Source organism: Drosophila grimshawi, unplaced genomic scaffold, assembly GCF_018153295.1.
Source record: "Drosophila grimshawi isolate 15287-2541.00 unplaced genomic scaffold, ASM1815329v1 contig_1377, whole genome shotgun sequence".
NCBI lineage: Eukaryota > Metazoa > Arthropoda > Insecta > Diptera > Drosophilidae > Drosophila > Drosophila grimshawi.
In genome coordinates this window covers 15,445,980-15,470,919 of record NW_025062900.1, presented here as the reverse complement: position 1 = coordinate 15,470,919, position 24,940 = coordinate 15,445,980, and the positions used below count along the sequence as shown (strand labels likewise).

Below are 24,940 nucleotides of genomic sequence, written 5' to 3'. Positions count from 1 at the left end.
ACACAGATTGAGCAGAGTTGTTGTTTGCTGTTTGTGGTTGGGTTAGCGGATTTATCGAGGTGTTGATTATTACCTGAGGTGCACTTCAGCTTGTCGGGTGGCAAGTCAAGCGAATAATTTGTAATCATGAGCAGTATGCTCCAGTGTTGTGTTAAAATGAAATTCGAATAAATTAAGAAAAAACTTCAACTAACTATTAAATCTAAATAATTATTAGTTGATGTGCCAACCGATACTAAAATCGGTTAAAACAATTGGATTTGGATATGTATCTTTGAAAGAATTTCTAAATATTACAATTTAAGTTTTTATGTTTTAGAAATTCAGAATTTAAGATTATTTTGACACAACACAACTTATGATGCACGATAATCAAAAATATATTTAATTCATTTAATAAATGCCCAGTTCTATTTCTAAATTCAGAAGACTCTAAATTCCCCAACAATGATGAACACTTTGTAAATCACAGAAAACAAAAAAACAGAAGGGACGCTGTAAGAATAGGCCCAGTACAATCTTCATATGTTGTCTGTGCATAATCCTGCACTGTCGGTGCTTTTGTTCTTTGTTCTAAATGCCATCCATGCCCAAGGACTGCCATTAACAACAGTAAGCAGCCCAAAAGCAAACAAAACAACAACAGCAACAGCAACAGAAACAAATTGTAATGAGAATAGCGACGGTCGCCGTCGCGATAATTATGTATGAAGCAATTATTTCGCATGTCCAGCAATAGCACCAACAAAAGCGAAAGCAATAACAACAAAAGCACACACACACACACACACACATACACGCATGCATGCATGTGGTAATAACTGTTGTTGCTGTGCGTTGTTGGTTTCTACGTGCGATCCACACAAATTGAAACCCGACGAGGCTGGCAACAATTTGTTGCTGCTGTTGGTTTTGGACACCAACAACAACAAACGAGTTAAATGCCTGACTGACGTCTATAATTATAAAGTGGGCAACAACAACAACAACGACAACAATAATGAAAACAACAACAATGAAAACAACAATTTGCGCGAAATTTAAGCACGTGCTACCCACCAACAACAACAACAATAGGCGAGCAGCGGCAGTAAAAAAAAATTAAGTGGAAAAATGTGTATAATTAAGTCGCCAGCCCGAAAGTAGGCAATACAAAATACCCAAAAAATACACACATACAAAGCCCAACACACACACACACACATAGAGATATAAAGAAAGAGGCAATGAAAGGGAGATAGAGATTGGGACACAGACTGCTGTAATTGCATTTGTATATGTTACATACATTCAGTTCTCGTATATTTTATTTATAAATCGGATTTTTAAAAATCGAAATTGTTTTATTCAGTTTGTTTGCTGCACAGCATTTGGCTATGAGTAAATATTATTCACTTGCATATGGGTATTTTTTTATTTTTCTTGTGTACGCACGAATAAACTTTGAACTGCGTGTGTCTGTGTGTGCATCTTTTTTTTATATAGATTTTTCTTTTTTTGTTGGTATTTTTTGGAGTGCAATCTAAGCTGATTTTCATGCCTCTATGAGTTTATTTTATTTTCTGTGCTAGCACTCTTAATAAACCAGAAATTTGTTTGTTTATTTCTTGTGCTGAAATTACATTTACCTTTTTCTTTGATTTATTTATGCAATTGAATGCCATCTGCAAATTGTATAAATATTTGCATTTAAGGCATGGTAAGTAAAGTAAATGCTAGCTCCTTAATCCTTTACTCATTACCCATCAGAAGCTTTGACCGCAAATAAATTGAAAAAATATGAATAAACCGCACTGGAATTATTATTAAAAGCTCACTTTTCCATTGTTGTAAGTATTAAAAACCGCGTATGCCATTAAATCTCAATGCATTAACTCCTCGCCTTCCTCTTCTGTTTATCTTTTCTAACGCCTGATTGCATTGTCATTCTCTCTTATTCCCCAATATTATTATTATTATTTAATATTACAATAGCGGGCTGCAATGTGGTTGCAATCAATTATTTTAAGTAATTTCATTAATCATGCAAAGCGCATCGAAAGCAAACAGTAAAAATCGTAAGCCAAAAATATATTCACAGTTTGAGGTTTTATTTATTGTGTTGCTGCATTTTTTTTATAACTTAAATAATTTAATTTAAATTTGAAACCAATTTATTTTGAATCCCAGTGTGAGTCGTCTTGAGGGGTTACTCACAGCGTCCATTCAACTGTGGATTTTGAGTTTTTCATTTTATAATATAAGATTCTTTTACAAATATTTGTACTTATTAGATATCTAATTTATTATTGACCGGCTTACTCGCCCATGTCGACTTCTGATTCCAGGCTGAAGTAATCATCGTTCGCTGACAACATCCACATCCTGCATATCCTTGCTAAGCCCTAAAAGTCATCTGAATAGCAAACAGCGACGCAAACGGCTGATAAGCAAGTACATAGAACAGTGAGTGGCACGCTGAATTACGGACCATGTTTATGTTACCAATGTCACAATGACCATGCCACGCCTCCATTCTACGCCTACCGAACGCGTTCGCCTGTCGCTGATTTCGCATGTAAATCTTGGCGCATTAATCCGGCAGCCTTAACGGCAATTTTTGCTGTTATCGTTGTTGTTGCTTAAAAAAAAAAATGCAACATGTGTGGAAGCAAACACACACCACACACAACACACACACACACACATAGATACAGGTATACGTATCCTGGCATATGTTCGAGCAGAGACTGTGAAACTGAAATTTAATTTTAATGCACTTAACACATTTTTCACTTACTTTTACTGATAAATTTATATGTGTACTCGGATTCACATTTTTAAGCACATACATAAATTGATTTTTTTTTAATGATAATGTAAGGAAGTTGTTTCTGGCTGTTTTTATTCCCTGTACGTTAAGTCATTTGTATAATGGGTATTTTAAGGTAGATGAATCAGTTCGATAAATTATGATTCGAACCGGTCATATTTATTAATTCCTTAAATTGAACCGCCTTATTTTTTTACAACAAATACAAATTTATGAAGGCCATTAAATATTCGAGATGTTTCTTTAGAAGATATACAGATCAACAAAAATATTTTTAATTAATTGTGGTATTTTCAAATTAGCAAAAATTTTACGAGTTCGGGATTTGTTTCGAATCATGTGTTGTCAAAAATTAATTTAATCAAATTAAGTTTGATATTGAGTTTCTTAATGATGTTAATATACATTTCAACTGGATATCTTTGATCGAGTACTATGAATAGGGTATCTTGTTGTACAGCACTTCCAGCAAAAGTAATTATTTCTGAATTTTTTCTTTTTGGGCTCATTAAGCACTTTGGGCAGAAGCGATTAACACAAGCTGCTACGTATCCTGAGGCAGATAAACCCAGAATTAAAAAAACTGTGCTACAGTTGGGTTGTTAAATGGTTGAGTTACAAAAATTAACAAATAATTTGAAGAGCTAAACTAAAATTAAATTGTCAAGCCACTTTAACAAACGGAGAATGTAGAACTGAAGTACATTATTTAAATAAACACTGAATATTATTATTTCTAAATCATTACACAAATTATATGCAATTTGTATATATCTGAACATAATCCATAGTATACTCACTTTAATTGCATATTTCAAATGTCATAAGAGAAATCATTTTGACAGAGTCTCAACAGCTATAAATAACGCATACAAAATCTAATTCACTTCAAATGACAATTGATTTTGAATTAAATACACTTATACACACTCTCTCTCTCTCTCTCTCTCTCTCTCTCTCTCTCTCGCTCTCTCTCTCTCTCTCTCTCTCTCTCTCTCTCTCTCTCTCTCTGTCGCCTTTAATCACATTTTATTGTATTCCGTTACTTTTGCCTTTTTTTTATCAATTCAACGCATTGTTGCGACGACTCCTACGAATCAAACGCAACTCGCATACAAACAACTGCAATTGTCAGGCAAAAATCTTTACCCATTGAACAGAGCAGATAAAATTCCATAAAACACCGACAACGAGAAAATTTCAATACTCATTTTATTTTAGTTTTTGTATAATAATTATATAGTTATAATAATTGTTGTTATATTATAATTTCTTTAACATAAAATATATCTAAGCTTTCTTTCAGTCGAAACTCCGATCAGATCGGACAGTAACCACAATCACATTATTTCTTATAATTAGATTTTTTATTTATAGATAAGAAATTTATTATAAAAAAATAAAGCGAATACTTGTATTTGATTACATAGAGAAATATAATACATGCTAAACCCATACAAGGACGAATGATCTAGTTTGATTAAGAGATCCTTACCAATCCAACTCAAAAATTACCTGTTTTTGATCTAGATCTTTCCACAATATTTTTCCACTACTGAAAGATATAATTTTGATTTAGACACCCTCACTAAATTGTTCTGTGATGCCAAAGTAATAGCTAAACTCTATGAGGGTATTCAATCTTCCACAGGCTGCTTTAATCTGTTTCTGCTTGTTTTCATTGTCGTAATTGTCCGAGTTACGCACATTAATGTCAGGCCAGACGGATATATATATATATAATATATATATATATATAGTATTTAGTGAGTATGTCGCACCTCCACATGGTTGTAAACGCCGCCGGCATCGTACAAGTCACAGTCAAGTGGTTTTTTGTCTCCACTCAAGTGTCAGGATAGTCCTCGTCACGAGGCTGCCAGGCGGCCAAGTGACGTAAAGCTAGTTGAAGGACATTTTGTGAGTGTATGCGTGTGTGTCTCATTTTCACTTCCACTTGCTCATTCCGCATTCCGCATTGTTACACATACGTACATGAATATATACAAGGGCATCCTTGTTCGTTGGCTACTAGTGTGATTCCTGCGTCTAGTCGTAAATATTCTTTGGACATATTCAGTCTTGAGCATCATCCTGGTCAGCTGTTGGATTACAATTCTCATCAGCTTATTCTGCTAGACCGGTTTGTGATTAACTTACAATTTATTTATCATGTGTCATAGATACATGTATCCATCTTAATAATAATACGAATTTTGCATTAAATATAAATATAACAAAAAATGTATGGAATATTTTAATATAAATATACGTTTATTAAATTTAGTGTTGTTTAATATAGCTGCAAATATTATTTTTATTTTTTTATTCATATATATAAATATATTCGTGCCATAATTTTAAAGAGTATTAAGTTATTGTCAACAACTAAACTAGATCTTAATATCCGGCCAAAATATATTGATATACGAACTAAAGCACTTGGACTTTTCATTGCTATTTTTCGTTGATATTTAGACTGGAAACTGAATGCCGCTCTTTGCCTTTGAGTTTGTTTTGAAGTGCTTGCCTCACATTTGTTCATACTTTGGCTCAAATTTAGGAGCACCTCCTCTTGGCACTCTGCTTGTGTTACAGCTGTTAGTCAAAGTTTAAAGTGCAAATGCTTCAACGCTCAGAATATATATGGGACGGTGCTTTTTAAACTTAGCTTAAGCTTGTCTTAACTTTCCATTTCATAACTTGGCAAACAAAATTTAAAATTTTGACTTGTCTTAAAAGCTAGGCTATTAACAATATGAACAGAGAAATATATTGTGCCATACAGTATCATAAAATATATAATAAAATATTATAAATTTAGTATTTATCTGTTATTATCATGAAAAGAAGTTTCCTATTTACTTACACATATTGTAAAATAATTTCAATTGATCTCACATTTCTTCTTCAGATAAAATTTAAGTAGGCTCTGAAAATGTAGTTTAAATTATTTTTGCTAACCCCCGGATCCAATTCTAATATTCATTCCGTTTTTCATGCCTGTTCGGTAAATATCTCAACACATTTCTTGTTTGTACTTGAATTTTATGGGAATGTGAGTGGCAATAATTTGAAACAAAATATTTAAAAATTAAAAAAAAGAAACTGTGTGTTCAAAAATGTATTTAACCTTTGCTTTTATTATATGAAGGTTGAAGTCGTTCCTGTAAGAAAAACCATCGACTGCATTGGATTCCGGAAACTTCAACTTAATCCCGAACAAATTTCTGAAGTCCATAAGCAGTCGCTTATATTCCACCTAGTACCTATTTCCGTGAAGAAGTTGAACTAAAAAGTAAGTACTCTATAATTCCCTTCTATTGAATATAAAAAAATGAGTCATTGTCAGTCCATATCAAGATGTGCTGCGGTCCTTGCGGTGGTTGCTATGGCGGATGCTATGGCGGATGCTATGGTTGCTACGGCGGTTCTTACGGATGCGGTGGCTGCTACGGTTCTTATGGATGCGGTGGTTGCTACGGCTGTGGATCCTGCTATGGTGGCTGTGGTTATTGCTGAAATCTTCTTCAGAACGAAATCTAGGTACTAAACATCTAGTACAACAAGCAACAACTCAATGTAAATTATTTTAAAAAAATGTATAATTAAATAAGGAATGGATATTTTACAGTACTTGAAAATTGACTAATTTTTGTATTTGCTGATGGTTTATTAAAATATTATTAAGTAGTGCTATTATGAAAGATAATATTAGTTCTATTCAATAGATATTATTTACTGTATTTAAGAAAAAATAACCTTAATGCATGGCATCAAAATGACTTAAATGATTGGTACTTCAGAAGCTTGTAAAAACAAAGTAGGCTCCAAGATATCTGGTTAGGTTTTAAGACAACATTCATTCACATTTTTTAGGCCAGTTGAGTAAACATTTATTGGTATTTAAATTTTTATTTATTTTTTTTTGCTTAACCTAATTTTCGACAAAAATATATTTTATTTAGCTTATTTTTGAAGGAAGTTCGAATTAGAAATATTTACAATAATTTTCGGTATTGTTGTTATTGTGATTTCACTTCAATCAAGTCAATCAAGATGTGCTGCTCACCTTGCTACTCGTGCAATTACTCGTGTACCGCACCTTGCAACGGCTGCTGCAGCGGCTGCTGTGGCTGCAATGGCAACTGCGGAGGTGGCAATTGCTCTGCCGCATGCTTCAGTTACCCCAACTGTGGAGGCTGTCGTGGACCCTGCTGCTAGGAGCGTCTTCAGAACAAACTCTTCAAATATTACTTACATTTACCAAGAAATCCATTAAAAACTTATAAATCTAAATGAACGGCCTAGAAAATGTTGACGATAATTAGTAATATGAATATTATTAATCGCATAAGCAAGATGTAGATGTATTTCGGATCTTATACTGGTACACAACATTAAACAAATACTTATGATGTGTGTTCATGCCTAAAAGTAGGCCATAAACAATAACTTCCGCAACTCTCACCACTAATCTCTGGCAACATAGGGAATAATTGTGTACAACTATTTTTAAGCTTCATGTAGCTATCAATTGAAATAATAAAATGAAAGCGAAAACAGGTGTTTTATTTTTCTGTATGCGAAAATCGCTATTCAACGCATCACATCCTAAGAAATACACTATCTAGTCAAAGACGTCTTATCCACTACAAAAATTGGTCCTTTGAACCAGATATCATCTGTAGCATTTATTTATTTTAAATGTATATACAATAATAAAGTAAATATTAATTAATAATATGAAGAGTATTATAATAAAATTACAAATATTATTTAATTCATATTTATATTCATAAGGTATGTTCATCAAATAACATTTAGTGTAACATAATTTTAATGCATATTACATCAATTTTTATGACCTATAATTCTAAATAAACTTGTTCTAATATCCCATTCTGATATTGCTATGAAAACAAATTCTCATCGCTGTTTCCGTTCAGATAAATAATATTTAATATAATTTGAAACTTCATCGTTCATGTTGTTTTCTCAACATATTTCAGTTATCACTTTTTCTTTCACAAATAACTTACTATAATTGGTCTTAAGACTTATTCCACGCACTTACTAAGCACGAGGGCATTATGTCATCGTCAACAACTAAACAACTAACACTTAATAGCCAATTGATAGATGAGTTAAAGCACTTGGCCTTTTCATTGCTTATTTTCCGATGATATTTGATCTGGCAACTGGATGCCGCTCTTTGCCTTTGAGTTTGTTTTGAAGTGCCTGCCCCACATTTTTTCAACACTTTTGCTCAAATTTGGAGCTCTTTGCTTATGTCACAGCTTTTGTTGAATGTTTAAAGCTCTCAAAGAGTTGTTCGATATATTGAATGGTGCATTTTAAATTTGGCTTCAACTTGCTTAAGCTTTCCACTTAATTTATTTTATTTTTACTTAACTATTAATTATTTTTTAGAGTTTGGCATTTTAAAACTTATACTTGGGCATTTTAAAAATGTCCCGCTTTTTCTTTTGAATAAAAAAAAGTATGCTCTGAGAATTCAGATTTAAATTTCAATTTTTTTTTGCCGTAGCACCCCGACCCAATTCCGAAATTCATTCAGCTTTTCGACCTTGTCCCGTAAACATTCCAAAATATTTTTTGTTTGTACTTCAATGTGAATTTTGTAGGAATGTGAGTTACAAGAAATAAAAATATATATATATATATGTATATTGTATTTAAATTTTCATCTTTTACAAATTTAGATTGACAGCTTTCCTATAAAATATACAATCGATTGCGTTGGATTCCAGAAGCTTGTAACCCGGGAACATTTTCTGAAATCCATTAGCAGTCGCTAGTACCTGTTTCCGTGAAGAAGTTGGACTAAAAGTAAGTACTCTATAATTCCCTTCTATTGAATATTAAATATGGGTCATTGTCAGTCCATATCAAGATGTGCTGCGGTCCTTGCGGTGGTTACTATGGCGGATGCTATGGTTGCTACGGCGGTTCTTACGGATGCGGTGGCTGCTACGGTTCTTACGGATGCGGTGGTTGCTACGGCTGTGGATCCTGCTATGGTGGCTGTGGTTATTGCTAAAATCTTCTTCAGAACGAAATCTAGGTACTAAACATCTAGTACAACAAGCAACAACTCAATGTAAATTATTTTAAAATTTGTACAATTAAATGGGCTATTTATAGCAATTAAAATTTGAAATCATTGTATTATTTAGAATAGTATTATTTTATTTTTGATTGGACTCTCCGATGCTTTGATCCACAATATCGGCAAGGCTTTAGAAAATATTCATACACTTTTTGATCTTTCAAATTTGGTGACTTTAGCCTTAAATGTAAGCAAAGTAGGCTTTAATATTTGAACTTAAACACAGGAATGATCCCAAACAGATGCCAGGAAATAATTCACTTTACTTTTCGGGCTTGTACAGTTAAAATCTCTAAATTTTTTTGTTGTGTAATTGAGTGTAAAGTTTTTGGGAATGTAAGTGTTAATTTTATAAAAAAATATATATATATTCCTATTAAAAACAAAATAATTTTCGATTTACATAATAGATTGAGTATTTCCATCAGAATTCGAATAGTGTCTATTTCCGTGAAGACTTCACACACTATCCACACATTTCCCAGTCGCTTTCCACATCATTAGTTCCTCCACAACTATCAAAGATGTGCTTTAAGCTTTATCCGTGCTGCGGCGGCGGCGCATCGCCATGCTGCTACCCGCCGCGCTTATGCTGTGGCGGTTGCGGACCCTGCTGTGGTGCCGGACCCTGCTGTGGATGGTGTGGACCCTGCTGCGGTGGTTGTGGACCCTGCTGTTAAGAAAAAAAGTCTTCAGAACGAATCTAGATACACTGTTCACATACACGTGCTGTAAATTAGTTCCCTAATTCCAATAAATAAGAGCTCCAATACATAACTAGGAAAATATATATGTTTCTGAAAAATGTAATTTGCTTCTTGAAGAAGTTGATCTAGTTTTTTATGGAATATTTTGCCAATCGTTTCTATATATAAAGTGTGGATGTTAAATTGATTAGTTATTTATGTAATGTCTACTTTATAAATAAAAATAAAGTTCCGGGGAAATATTCAACTCAGTTTATGCTTCGAGTCTAAATAAGAATGTTTTTCTTTAACAATTTTAAGTTGTCGCCCACAGTATGAAAAATATGAACACTTGGCGCTTCTATGGTGGTTTGCCGATAACTGCCGTCAAAATATATCAAAGTTCGTTATTTTGAGACCGTCGGACAGCTGTTCACAGAATCCATGCAGTTCATTAGTGAGTTAACATTGTGGATAATAGTTTTGCGGTGTTAGCACCATCTTTCGGTAGAGATGGAAGAGCTTTCCACGCTACCTGGCGGTCAAGAGTAGATGGTAGAGACTTGGATAAGTTAAGGGCTGGATAAGTTAAATCATAGTGCAAAAATAGTATCTTCAAAGACTTTACATTATTTTGTACGTATTATGTATTTTTACTTTAAAAGCTTGAAAGGGACCAAAGCTCGGAACTCAATTATCTTAGACATCGGACAAAAAATGAGGAAGCTGTAAGAATGAGGAGCTAAGAAGCAACAACTCCGCTTAAGCAAGGTTGTTAACAGTCACCGCAACAGACCTGTTGATTTAGTTTCCCGCATTTCAATTTAAAATTTTGTATATATTTCAATCTAAGGTGAATAATACAATTCAGTAAATTTATATTTAAGAACTTAAAAAATGAATGAGCAAAGCTAAACAATATTAATTTGTTTAAAAACCGTGCTATTCAAATTATATAAATAAACAGTTTCAAAAATGGAGAAATTAAACAAATAAATATATTAAAATACATTTGCAAATCGAGTGTATTTAATAATTAAAAAACTGCATAACATTTTCGTTGTAACGAAACCAACAAATGTTTTATTTAGTTACTCGTTTCCGGTTCAAGTGGAAATGACCGGAAAAGTTTACATAATTTTTGCAATACTTTATCTTAATTTTACTTGAGTTCTTCTTCTTCTGCTTGTGCATTATGAATTGAATTGAGCTCTCATATTTAATCTGAAATATGAAGTACCTATTGAGCCTGTCACCTTGAAAGTACTTATTTACTTCAATGTCCAATTGACAATTCTCTAACGAGTTTCAAATTGAACTTGTATTGCCTACCTGAAAATACATATATGTATTTGCTGATAAATTGCAGAGCTTGTACAATAAAATAAAAAATAAATAAAAAAAAAACATAGAACGCTATTAATTTGCCTACGTTTGTTAGTCCATTTATTTTGATTTATCACCAGAGCCTAGCACAAACCCTCAATGGGCAATTGGGGTATAATTTTATTTGTCATTTGTATGCAAACACACACAGATACACACACACACACATACACACACACACACACATGTATGTAGCATATAGCATATGTGTTGTTGCTGGTGTTATTACGATTTTTAGCATATTCGATTGTTATGTCTGACAGCGACAAATGTCAAAATGTCAGCCAGTTAAAAAAGACTCGAAATCAGAGCAGAGCAGAGCAGAGCGGAGCAGGGTTGGCCAAAGGGGCAAGGCGAGGGGAAATCACAGCACATGTTTGTTATGCACATATGTAAATATTTCGTTTTATTTGCCATTCTTTTGGAAAATTCGTGAAAATCACATAGCCACATTCCCGAAGGTTGCAGCACGCCTAAAAAGTATGTTTAAAAAATTGTTTGCTCACGGTCAAAAAGCAAAAGTGCCACAACATGTCTATGTGTGTGTGTGTGTGTGTGGTGTGTGTGTGGTGTGTGTGTGTCTATTTGATTGTCTGGCCACATGTGTCGTGTGTGGCTGTGTGTGCCCGTCTGTGTACATATGTTTCTGTTTGCCGAGCAAAACAGCGTAAAGGGGAAACAGCTGAAATATTTTTGTGCCATTTTAATCCACTTTTGAAAATTTATTATGCAGAAACGTTCAAAAATTTTACGCTCAACTTCTACCCGTAAAAAGTGAAGCGTTTTAGATTTCCATAATACCCTGTAACCAGACAAATATGTATAATAATACTAATAGTAATAATACGCTTGTGCATTGGGCAATGAGAAGACATCATCTGTTCTTGGACTTAAAAATGCTTTAAGTGTAAGCAACCCCCTCAAGTTAAAACCAACGATTATTTACTGTAGATAACAGATATTAGACACCCTTGAAGCCCGGACTCAAATTACTGATTGCTAAATACCATTATAAATTTTAAAAACTGACAGATTTCTACTCTAAAGTCCGATTCCGTCGAGTTTTTTGGCCAAGTGTTGAAGATCATAATAATTCGAATAGCTGTGAGTAAGTTTTGTAAGGATAACTTACTAAACAAAAAGTTTTTCATATGAGAAATCTTCTTTTGGTTTCTATGGAACCTATAATATTTAGTTATCCCATCTGTTAAAATATACCAAGTTTCATCAAGGTAACTTCAAGATTGAAGGACTAGTTTGCACTCGGTTAGTGAGGCTGATCAGGAATATATAGACTTTATGGGATCGGAGATGTCTTCTTCTAAAGTTATAAAACACTCTTCAAGCATATACAAATTTATAATGCCAAAAAATATATGAATGACTTAGAACTAGGATAACTGCCTGTCAAGCTTACCAAAACTCTGTTTTTATGGCTATGAAGTTTTTTCTGATTTTCTATTTTCTATTTTTTTATTTATTTTTTTTTGTTTTTTGGTGTGGACTCGAGCCGTCCACATGTTTTGGGTCATAAATCTGCAATTACCAGTCACGCTAGCGCAGAGATCCGGAGAGACTAGTTTCGATTCTAACAGTTCCCCGTTTGAGAATGTCGCCAACTTGTCGGACAAGTGTGATGCATCTTTTTTTATTTAATATTTTGTTGGTAAGCAACTTTGATTTTGAATTCAATCTGTTGCCGCTTAAAGCGTGTCCTTTTGGGGCCAATCTGACACATAAATTATGCCATGCTTGCAGCAATTTGATTGGAGCCATCGCCAAGCAAGTCTTTACACTTAGTTTGCGAGCCAAGCAAATAGGCAAAACTGCGAAGAAAAAAAAAAAAAAAAAACATAAACCAAAAAAGAGAACTTCAAGTTGCCTGCTGCAGCTGGTAATTTTTAGCTATTTGTTTGGCCAAGTCTCTCGGCTCGACCAAAACTCCAACTTGTATGCGTTCACGCTTGGCAGCCAATTCAAGTCGTGTCATTTTGTTGAGTTTGTGTTGAGAGCTGAGTTGCCTTAGCAGCCGACTTACCCACTCCGCACCCTTCTTCTTGGCTTTTGCCATTTCCAGCTTCTTGTAATTCAAATGTCAGTCAGTCACTCAGTCAGTCAGTCACTCAGTCAGTTAGTCAAACGGCACACCACTGTAAGGCAAAGTTGTTGCCAAGCTTACATCACTTGAGCTTGCCAACTGCATCCCTTACTCGACTATCTCCGACCACATCGTAGCTTCTACTATGCCATCCTTGTTGCCTCCTTGTTGCATGTGTACAGGTGGCGTCTCATTTGCCGCCTCTTCTTCGCTCCGAACTTAGCTGGATGAGGCATTCGTGACTTGCGTGAAGCTGCTCTACACAAATAGTTGGTCTTGCTTGCTTAATTATGTATGCACACACATGCATCTATGCATATATGCTTATATATATATATATATATATATATATATATATATATATATGAATCGAAGTAGGTTAATATTTAATTATCAAAGAACTTGCAACTCGTTGAGTTAAGTTTATCAACGATTAGCATAACATATTTTTGAAGCGATGGCAGCGATTTTTTCAAATTATTTCTTTCAATAAAACTACGTTAAAAAGCTGTGTAATTTAAGTAAATTTTCATACTTATTAAATTTAATATTAGTTAAATATTTTTATATACTCGTATTTAAGAAATTCTAATTACTTTTCAGATGTTTTTGCGTGTTTAATTATAGCTTGCAGTTTGGTCTAAAAGGCCCTAGAATCACTTGTTTGTAAATAGATATCATTTATTTATATAATCTATGTATTAATGTATTTAGATAATGTAAGTAATATTCATACTTAAGTAATATATATTATATATTGTGAGTTGCAATTTGTTCCATGACTTAAAGCACTCTTTGCTATTCATGGCATTTTCATAGTTGTAGTTTGAGTCATTTAGGGACAGATCAATCAAGATTTATGTGGCTATGAATTATCTATCGTTCAATGTGTGTCTAAGCAAAAACAGAAAAAAAAATCCCATTAATTAAGTTAATTTGCTGTACGTGTCGAATAGTCCCTGGTCTTAGCCACGCTAAGCATATTAGCTCCCAAGGCCACATGGAGAATCAAGGCTGGCTGCTGCATTCATTTAATTGGCCCGCAATTAAAGTGCGATTTTTATCGAGTTGGAAATTGGCATCAAATTATTGTAATTAGCTGACTTGGCTAGGCGCATCTAATTAGCTGATAATTATATATAGAAATAAAGCCAAAAAACACACAAAACAAATGCAGACTTTGTTCATTGGTCCTGCCTTTATTCCGGCTCCTATTGAAGTCTTGTACATCCAACAAATTTCCATCATGCTTTTGAGTGCCGGGCCTTTTCACTTGCCACTTGCAACCACCCCTCCTGCACTCGGCCACCAACGGTGGCAACTAATTTACCAGGCTCGTTGCCTAAACCACCCCCCAATCCTTCACCCGACAGAGAAGAAGGCGGAGGGGATGCAAAGTGACTGCACAAGTAACAAATCAAACGAGTGCTTTTGTAAATTACATTTGAATTATCCTCTCTGTGTTCTGGCGCGTGCTTGCAACACTCCCCTTTGCCCCCGCTCTCCCTCTCTCTCTCTCTCTATCTCTCACTCTCTGTCTCTGTCTCTCTGTCGCTTGCTCATGCATTCATTCAGTGCTGCGTTTGTGCGGCGATGTGTTCTTTTTTTTGTTGTTGTGCCACTCTTTGGGTGCTGCTGATGGTGCCACATGGCAGATGTGCAAACATCCTTGCATCCTTGAACAGACGAACAACAATAGCAACAAGGATCCGGCATGCAAAGTGGATCAAACAGCCAAAGTTAATAAACACTTTGCTCATTGTGCCTCGTCCTCCTCCTCGTCCTCCTTGCCCCGCTCTTGCCTGCTTTGTGCTTAGGTCCGTTTTAGTGTCCATTGCAATTTGGGTTTTGTTGCACACTGAAATTGAATGCAAATAGAAAAACACACACACACACACACAGACACAGGCATACGCACAGCACTTAAATTTACGCGTTTTCCATTTCAATTAAAACAATTTCAATTACAATTCGCACTCGCTGCTGCTGCTGCTGCTGCAAAAACGACAAACCATTTAACGCCCTTCCACCCATTCCCCCCCCCACCTTCCCCCTTATACTAACTAGGCAGGACCTTAGTGTGTGTGTGTGTGTGTGTGCTGCGTGTGTGTGTGTGTGTGTGTGTGTGTGTGTGTCTGTCCCTCGTTTTTAGCGCATGCAAATGCGCTGCGTTGAGTATGCCGCAAACTGGCTAATTATTTATAGTTTTAGTCATTATAGGTACAACACACACACACACACACACACACATACACATAGATATTATACACACACACACACACATAGTTATTATACACACCCATACATATACACACTGCTGGCTAAATTTGAAGTAGAATCGAGGCCAAACACTCATTTGATTCATTCTACCTGCAGCCATTTGTCCGCTTACAAAAATGCTCAACTTGTTTTTGGGCCACTGAATCTCAGATATTACTTATTTTATATATATATATATATATATGTATGTATTTGTGTATGTTTGTGCTTCACTTGGCATCCATCAGACATTGTCTGGCGGTATTAGGTTTTCGTCTGTCTACAGCAGAAGTTTGCCTCTTGTTAAATTCGGTGCCCCCTCCTATTTGCCACAAGTGAATGACTTTTGAGCTAATTCATTGTAAAATTTGGAACATACCTTTTACCTTTGTATTTAAGCTCTTTAAAGCTGCTGTAGACTATTTAATAGACTAAAATAAACACATCGACTTCTGCTATGAAATGCATAGAAATTTGTTGCCGCTTTTTTATTCCTTTCGTAATGCTGTGAATAAAATAGAATAGAATAGAAATACAATGGCAAAATGTCAGAGAATTGTGACACATGCACAAATCAAATATTAATCAAAAATGTACATCAGCAGCCAGCGTTGATGCCACAAACGAATTTCCTCCCCCGGCAGACAAATATAGACAACAAACATGTCATGCCATAAAAACAACAAAAATATGTTGTTGTTTTTGGCTTGTTGCTGCCAGATTTGTCCCAGCCATTACCTGTAATTAAAACTGAAGCTCTTCATTCATTCTCAATCGAAACTCGCATCAGGAAAATCACAGAAAATATACAAAATCGAAAGAAAGAAACAATTTAAAGCGATTTGTTGCCACTTGGATAGAACAGGCTACTAAAAGTAGACTACACAAAAATGGATCTGTGGCAGAAACAAGCAAAAGACAATATAACAATATGGTATATGGTGTATATATAACATAATTGAATTATAATATTTGAACTAAACTCGGCTGGAGCTAAACAAAGACAGCTATTTGCATGGTCTCTAACAAAAAGTAGGCATTTAACCGAAGAAATGGCTTATGCTGAGAGGCAATCAGAGCAGACAATCAATTATTTTAATAATAATTATTTGGTTTTATTTGAAATGCATTCGGTAAGATCAACGTGTCCAATTTGGACAGGGCATGAAATCAAAGGCGACTTAATCCCTGTGGAATAAATGGGCCAAATGTTGGTGGTTGTCACAATAATAAAACCAAGCATGCAACATTCTGGATTGTACGTACTACACTCTCCTCCTCCCCCCACCCCTTCCCCTTTGGATGGTGTCAAATGTGAATGGGAGGGGGGAGGAAATCGCCGGACGAACAACATGTCGCGCATTTAACGGAAATATTGAACTTCCACTGTGGAAATGGACGAACGTAAAGTTTGCGGCTGCATTTCATCGAGATGTGATGGGAGGATGACAAGGGCAGGCAGGCGGGGCGACGGAGGGGAAGGGTAGGGCCAGACGGTTGCGGAAGGGAGCATGTCGGAGTCATGGTGGCGACGTGCAAAGAACACTTCCACCACATCCTTCTGACATTTGAGCGACGTTCAAATGTAGCGGAAATGAATTTTATGTGGAGGTGCCAAAGAGCGTAGCACTAATAAAAATTGTAACCAGCAACACACACACACACACAGACACACACACACACACACATACATACACAGATGTACATATGTAAAAATGTAGTGCACAATTCTGGCATACAAATGTTAGCCAAGGTAAGAAAGCAACAAAATTGTGTGCATTATTTACGCGTTGCTGGCATTTTATGCTAATAAATTACCAATATGCATGAAAGCAAAACTTTTGTTGCATACAACTTGGCTGCGGGGGGAGGGGGGTTGAGAGAACGTACTGGAAATCTGTGAAAAACTGACAAACTGCAAACACACACATAGAGAGAGAGAGAGAGGGAGAGAGAGGGAGAGAGAGAGAGAGAGAGAACGGGTGGAGAGCATTTATTATTCCCTGATATTTTTTACGCTCTAACCAAAAAATCGAACTGTGAGCAAAGTAAAACAACAACAAAAAAAAACGCTGAGGGAAATGACACACAACCAAATGTTAAAAGTCAGACAACAACTGCAACAACTGCAACAACAGCAGCAGCAGCAGCAGCTGTGGGGGAGTGTGTGTGTGTGTGTGTGCCAGCTTTGTGTGTGTGTGTGCCAGTTTGGTGTGTGTGTGTGCGTGATGTGCATTGGCTGACGCCAAAGAAATTTGGCGTCAGTTTTATACGCAACGAGCGAGCTGAAAAAAAAGGTAGAGCAAAAAAGTGGGGGGGGGCAGCCGACATGCTTCAGACGAGTGGCAACAATGGCAAACAAAAATCCGGAAAAAATAGCAAATCGTACAAAAATAGCTGCAACACAAACGCACACACCAGCACACACACACACACACAGATTGGGAATAAGTTTGGAAAGCAAATTGTGGCGTGCACAAACTGAACTGAGTGTGTGTTTGTGCAGGAGGCAAGTGGCTGCTAATGTGGCATTTGGCTAGAGAGGCTCAAAGCGGTTGCAAAAACAACAGCTACAACGAAGAATGCAACTAATTGACCCTGACATCGGCCAGAATGCAAAGAGTGCTAATTAAAGGCAACTTGTGTGAAGATCGAGTCGAGCAAGCAAGCCAAGTGCAACGCATCACTTCACAATTGGCTTAAACGAATAAGGCTAATAAGGATTTGCAGGCGGAACAGGAGTAACCCTCTCAGCCAACACTGAGCAAAGCTAAAATAAAGAATAAATATTAAATATATATTTGAATTTGAATAATTTATTGCTTTATTTTAGTGGAGCAAAGATTATCCTCAATCGAATCCCAATTGATGTTGAAGCAATTATTTGCAGTAACTTCATAAATCAGTTGCAATATTTGTATTTATTTATTTAGTGTTGACTGCTTTCAGGCGCCACAGAAAAATAAATGGATTAACAAATAAATCAAATTAAATAAACAATAAAATATTTAACTTTAAATGATGCAAAACTGCTGCTCTCAGTTCTCAAGCAGTTAATTGACTAATTGCCGCAGTTTCCTTCGAAAAATTTACAATTTTCAATTAGATTCGATTTGATTTTTGAATTACTATAAGAAAAACTGTTTTTTGTTTCATTTCAAAGTGTAACAAAGACTCGAAGATGGGCGAATACTTTTGCTAATAATTATGATTGGCAGCCAAGTGTATTGGTAATTCGACTTGGGACTGCATGTGGATGTAGTTGCCTACATCCGCTGCAGCCACTGCATGCAGGATATGTGTGGGAATGGTAGGAGAGAAAATTTGAATTCTGGCGTTGTGCTCAAGTAGCTATCATATGCATACATAGATACTTATGCGATGGTATATGTATTTTTTAGCTGGCAGGTAAATATGGCTGTCGCAGCACAGATAAGGCTGGCATCGCTGAACTTTTACCACTGCACGGCAAGTGGCTCTCGGCGGATTTAGCTGAGCAGTGGGTGGCCGTTGGCAGTTGGTAGTTGGTAGTGGAGTGTGTGTGTAACCACAGCTATGCATTTCATATTTTTGCAAAAGACATGTAGTAGAAAAGCAGCACACACACAAACACACACAAACACACACACACACAGACAAACAAAATCCAAGCCAAATATTATTGAATACGAAAATTGTTAGGTAAACACAGCTGCAATGCCAAACTCTGATCTCAGCAGCATTGTTTTTGTGCACTGCCAACCGAACCGAAGCGATTTTGTCAGAATATTTCAAAGCTCCAATGACAAATATGCATAAATAGCCGTTCTTCTCTGTCCCCTTTTTGGCGGTGGCAGCATTATCAATCCACTGGCATCAGGCATCAGACTGAGGCACGAGAACGACAACGTGCCAGCCAGCAGCAATTAGGCAACCTATTCATATGACCTGGAGTGCACTCCTAAAAACAAAATCAACACTTTAAACTTAAACATAATCCATAATAATAAACTTAAACAAATCAGAGACAAACCAAAAAGAAATCGCATAAATTTATTTCCTAAAAAAAATAAATTATTATTTTTAGGCAGTTGGATTTTGTTAGTTGTAGTTGCAAATGTTTTTGTTTAAGTGTATGAGTCTGTTTTTCTGGTAATTTACCGAGTGGCGCAGAGCTCTGTGACCATAATTCAAACGGAGGCCTGAGGCTAAGAATATGGCAAGCAACAGTTGCAACAGTTGCCACTGTTGCCACTGTTTGCCAGTGCCGTGTGAAAAGAAGAAAGGCCAGCAAGCTTATGGACTGGTTGGTGCAAAGTGCTGCGACAGCGGATGTGAAAACGGGTCCAGTAAAAACTAGGTGAAAGGCCAAAATTTATTTGGTGCTAAAATTTAGGAACGCAAGTCAGCGTGCCAAACAAGCCAAAAAGTGAGGCAGGCGGCAAGCGGCAAGCGGCAAGCACCAAGAATGTCACTTTGGCTGCAACATATTATCTTAAGCTGCATCAGTCGGTAATAAATATAGTCGTGATAATGCGCAGACACCATTCAACAGACCCACGACCAAAACTGGATCAGCATATATTTATATTTATATTTATATTTATATTTATATTTATATTTATATTTATATTTATATTTATATATATTCATTATTCGATGTATTGTCAAATAAATAAGTGCAACTATCAAATAACTTTTCAAATAAGAATTTAAGGAAAATATCCTTTTGCCATTATCAGTTCTGTTTGAATAGCATCAAGGATCTATTTATTATTTATATGCCTGTTCTTGATGAGCATCAGAGTCAATCGAATAACTAATTTGGCCATCTAACTTTGTGTTGGCTTTTGAAATTGCATAAAATAAGTTGGAAAGCTGCCCAGCTGCAGTAAACAAGCTGCTTATGAATTACATTTTGCAGCTGCTTAACAAACGGTCTCAAATTTATTGTTAAAGCTTGGCCAAAGGTTGTTAATGCTGTTTTTGCTTTGCCTTGTGACCTGCCACCAAAAAAGGGTGGCAGCCTAGCTGCCACTTGAATGGTGTAAGATGTGTCGTCAAGTGCGAATATTTAATTGCTAACAAACGCCAAAGGCGGGACAATTGGCGCCTGGCTTGCATTGCATTACACACAGAATGATGTATGGGGATCCTTGGGCGCTGCTTGCATGCATTTTGTGGGTCATAATTATGACAGAAGCCAACAGCTGGACACCAATTAAAAGGCAATGCAATTATCGTGTGGCATGGCTATTAAATTATACATGCTGCAATATGCTATAATTCGAAAAAAAAAATCCTGCACGCATTTATCAGTCGCAATCGACACGACTATAAAGTTAAATAATAAAATTTGACAAGGTTTGTTTTATGATACTCCAGTCAAGAAAAATCAAAATTTAACAACTGTTAAAATTGGCCGCTTACATTGACTGTTAAAAGGATTCTTTACAGCGAAAGAGAGTTAAATAAAATTTGCCACTGCTTAACAGCAAAGAGCAATGCGCTGTTTTGATTTCTACATGGTGTCCCCTTGCATGTTAGTTAACATACTCAACTGAAGGGGACTACAGTTGTTCTCTTAACGTTAGCATACGAAGGGGAACTGTATGGACTACTGTTGTTCTCTCTTTAGCTGTTACCGAGCAGCGTAAGGAAGCTTTACAGGCAGTGAAAGCAACTTTACAGCTTGGTTTTATGTTCCAAATACATTTGCGTGTCGATTTTACAGTCGTTACACTGCCAACTTATGTGCGTGGATTTAACACAGCGTTAGCTTATCGCAAAGCAGAAGATAAGCCCCAGCGACCCACTTGTGGCCATGCCCGGCTCATTGTATTACGCTGCTAAGATTTGTACGTTGGTTTAACAGAGTGTTAAGCTGCTTACATTTACAGTAAAAAGTAACAGTTTAAAAATAATGTTGTTAAATATAATTTTTGTATTTGTGGATTAAATTTAAAATTTGCTTAAGCTAATTTCTGCTAATGAGTTTTCTTTTTATTTATTTATTTTAAAGTTTTTGTAATTTGTGAATTTTATAAAATTATAACAATAACATTTACCTTTAATTAGATATTAAAATATAAATTAACTGGGAAACTGTTGTGTAAATTGAATGTTTGTTGGTCTAATTAAGTTTGCATATCTTTAAAAAACAAAACAGTTTTTTATGTTTTAATTATCTATAACATCGAAGGCCTTGAACTTTGCATCCTAATTGCAATCTAAATCATTTAGTCAATTAATTGATTCCCTGTTTAGTTTGTGCTGCTTGTGTGTTACCCATCAACAATTAAAAACCTTTCATAATGCTCTTTTTTATTCCCATGCCACAAAAACAGAAGCTCAGCAGCCACCAACAAAAAGTTTGCCCCTTTGCCAGGCGCTGCATGCCACCAATTTAATTAATCTGCACAAAAATATGCAACACTGCAAAAGTTTGCCAGCCAAGGCAAACAGACACACACACACACAGAGATACACACACAGACAGATACACAGATATGCATATGCATGCCAAGAAATTGCCACAGTTATAATACTTGACACATAAAGTGTGAGCTACTACTTTATGCATGTGTGTGTGTGTGTGCGTGGGTGTGTGCGTGGGTGGGATGTGTGTGTGTTTGTGGGATGTGTGTGAATGCCTAAAAGCAGGCAACAGCAAAAGACAGAACAACAACAACAACAACAAAAGCAGCAGCAGCAGCAGCAACGGCAATAAGATTACTTAATTGATTTAAATTTGCTTGTCTACTGTGATGGGGTGGTAGGGGAGGCGTTAGTACTTGATGATGTTGCACAGTGCCGCATGCGATAATGAAGTTGTTGACAAGCTTCTGGGCAAAAAGAAAACGCAAACAACAGCAAATAGCAACGGCAACAAGAACAACAGCAACAACAGCAACATGGCAACAACTGGCGCGAAGACGGCGACGAGAAGTGCAAGTAATTGAAAAGCAGCAAAAGCAAACGCAACAGCTGCAACAGCAGCAACAACAGCAACAACTGCAACAGCAACAACAACAACAGTAATAACAACAACAGCAAGAACAACATCAACAGCAACAAAAAGGCGACAGCGAGCAGGCTCAAGTTGCCGTCATTTGTTTCAGCTGCAGCTGTGGCAACTGTGGCAAGAGGCAGCTTCAAGTGCCGCAAACACACACAGCACACAGCACAAAATCGAGGGATTTCGGCTTGCGGAGGGAGGGCACTGAGGGGGAGGGGACTGTGTCGTATGCGTTATTCCCTGCCATAATTATAATTAATGGAATTACGCCTTAAGAATGACTGGCTAAGATATTCAATTTATCAGCAGACATCAGCCAGCTTGCCACACACACTGTCAGTATTCCAAGCAAAAGCCAGAATCCATATCAAAATCTGAACCTGGTACATGATATAGTAAACCGATTCCATGAGTTGAGTTCTTCTGCAAACAAATTTTGTGCTTACCAATTTATCTGAGCCAAACTTACCCAAAATGCGTATTAGAATACGACCTCTTTAACCTAACAATTTTGGAGATCAGTCTTCTATATCATATAGCTTTCATAGCTACAATCGGTCGGTTTTTTAAATGTTTAGTCTAGTTTAGATGACGGCAATTTGTCTACGAATTTAATCTTTGGCTTGACTAAGATATTAATTCTTTCTTGTTTCAGTTTTGTATTATTATTTTTATACATTCTTTTAGCCTTTTTTAAGGCTAAGGATCGTACTTAAAAGAATAAAGCTGTTATTTAAAAAAAGAGTTTATTTGCCAGTCAAATCCTTACATAGCTCCATCATACATCATGTCCAGCATATATCTTTCAATAATTCATTAAAAAAATCAAATATAAATTTAAGAGTTATTTGCAAACACTTAAAATATTAATATTAACACATAATATATCCATCCTCTGCTATATATATACATATACATATATATATATATATATAAAGAGTGATAAAGCAATTTTTGCACTTTCATCTTGTGGCCGAAAACACTTTTAACACAATTACGCAACGATTTTATGGCGTTGCAACGCGTTGTGAATAAATTAATGAATGTATGCAAATAAAAATTTAATAATTATTATTAACACGTCTTTCAATTTTTAATTGTGTGAACATGTTTGGTTTTCTGGTTTCGCTTTAATTGCCATTTGTTGTGTTGCTGTTGTGCCTGTGTGTGGCAGGATCAATGTGCATCTCTCTCTTTAAATTCGCATATGTTCAAATTTACCCCCTCCCTTAAAGAGTCGACTTTTTTGCCAGCAAGAGTTATTGTTTTTTTTTTTCGTCTTTTTTTTCCAGTGCATTTGCACCCCATAGGCGTCTTTGCTTTGTGCTTCTGCGGTTTTTGCTGTTATTACGAGCCCCGTGCGCCACACGACACTCGTTAGCATTAGCCGGCAGCAAATGCAACGACAAGGACACCACATACAGACAGACAGACAAACAGGCAGATAGACAGAGACAGAGATAGAGACAGAGACAGAGGGGAAGAGGGGGCCGATGCAAGGCTGAGTGCGGACTGGGCACAAGCAGCTTAGTCATGCCCAGCAGTGCTGCGCCGATGACGATGACCAAGTCAAAAATTTGCCACATCTACTCCCTTGTGGATGTGACCTGCATGCTGCGTTGGGCGCCAAACTTTTGACTTTAATTTGCCCAGTTACGAATTTTCCAACCAAAAAAAAATATATATAAAACCTAAAATATGAAACAGAAAATGCAACCATAAAATAGAGTGTGGCAAAATGCTGGGCTTATTTGTGGGACGTGCTCGGCTGGGACCACAATCATGCTGTCGCAACAAGGATAACGAAATGAGAAAAGAGTTCGCATTGGATTTAGAACAAATAAAAAGAGAGATTATTGGCCAACATTTATATTTATATTTATCTATTCTAAACTTATACATTCAAAAAAACGATGCCTTCATTTTTACTTGTTTTAAATTTAATTATAATTTGAGTATATTTATATTATATATATTTATATATATATATATTCAAACATTGACTTCACTATTCACATCTGGAGCAGATCCTTTACTCGGTTGATGGCCCCCCAATAAAAATAAGCACAAATATTTGACGTGGACAGTTCACATAGAATAGAAGTAAATAAAATAAGCGCGTTCTTTATTTGTCTATGCTGGGACGGAAATTGGAAAAAATGCAGTCGGCATTTTGTTGGACAGTTCGGAAAGAACTGTCAACAACAGCATTACAACTACGAGTAACAAGGACACACACACAGAGAGAGACTCTTGCAACAAGCTGGGCAGCTAACCAGAGTTTAACTCTTGTCCGGGGAACAAAATGGAGGCAGCTAGGTGGAAGTGGATGTGGGAGGCAAACCCTTGAAATGCATGCCAAACACTTGCTGTGGAATTCCTAATAGTGCCAACACAGTCCTGTCTGCAACAATAACCATTTAAGAAAGTTGAATATATACAATAAAAAATCGTACTTGCACTTGTCAACCGAAGGAGTCGACTGGAGATCCTCCTTTGTCTCGTTGTACCTGACAAAATAAAGGCACTCATTCTATATTCTTGGGCATATTTAATAAATATTTGCGCT

At 36.1% G+C, this 24,940-nt stretch overlaps 2 long non-coding RNA genes across 2 annotated transcripts; both read left to right on the top strand.

The window, feature by feature from the left end:
- The first annotated feature begins 8,402 nt into the window (after positions 1 to 8,402).
- On the top strand, positions 8,403 to 8,996 carry LOC116805261. Its single transcript, XR_004365090.1, has 3 exons — positions 8,403 to 8,464; positions 8,539 to 8,665; positions 8,719 to 8,996. It is a non-coding gene; the product is annotated as an uncharacterized LOC116805261 (long non-coding RNA).
- Positions 8,997 to 9,186: 190 nt separating this feature from the next.
- Positions 9,187 to 9,722, top strand: LOC6562537. Its single transcript, XR_004365104.2, has 2 exons — positions 9,187 to 9,281; positions 9,356 to 9,722. It is a non-coding gene; the product is annotated as an uncharacterized LOC6562537 (long non-coding RNA).
- Positions 9,723 to 24,940: the final 15,218 nt, after the last annotated feature.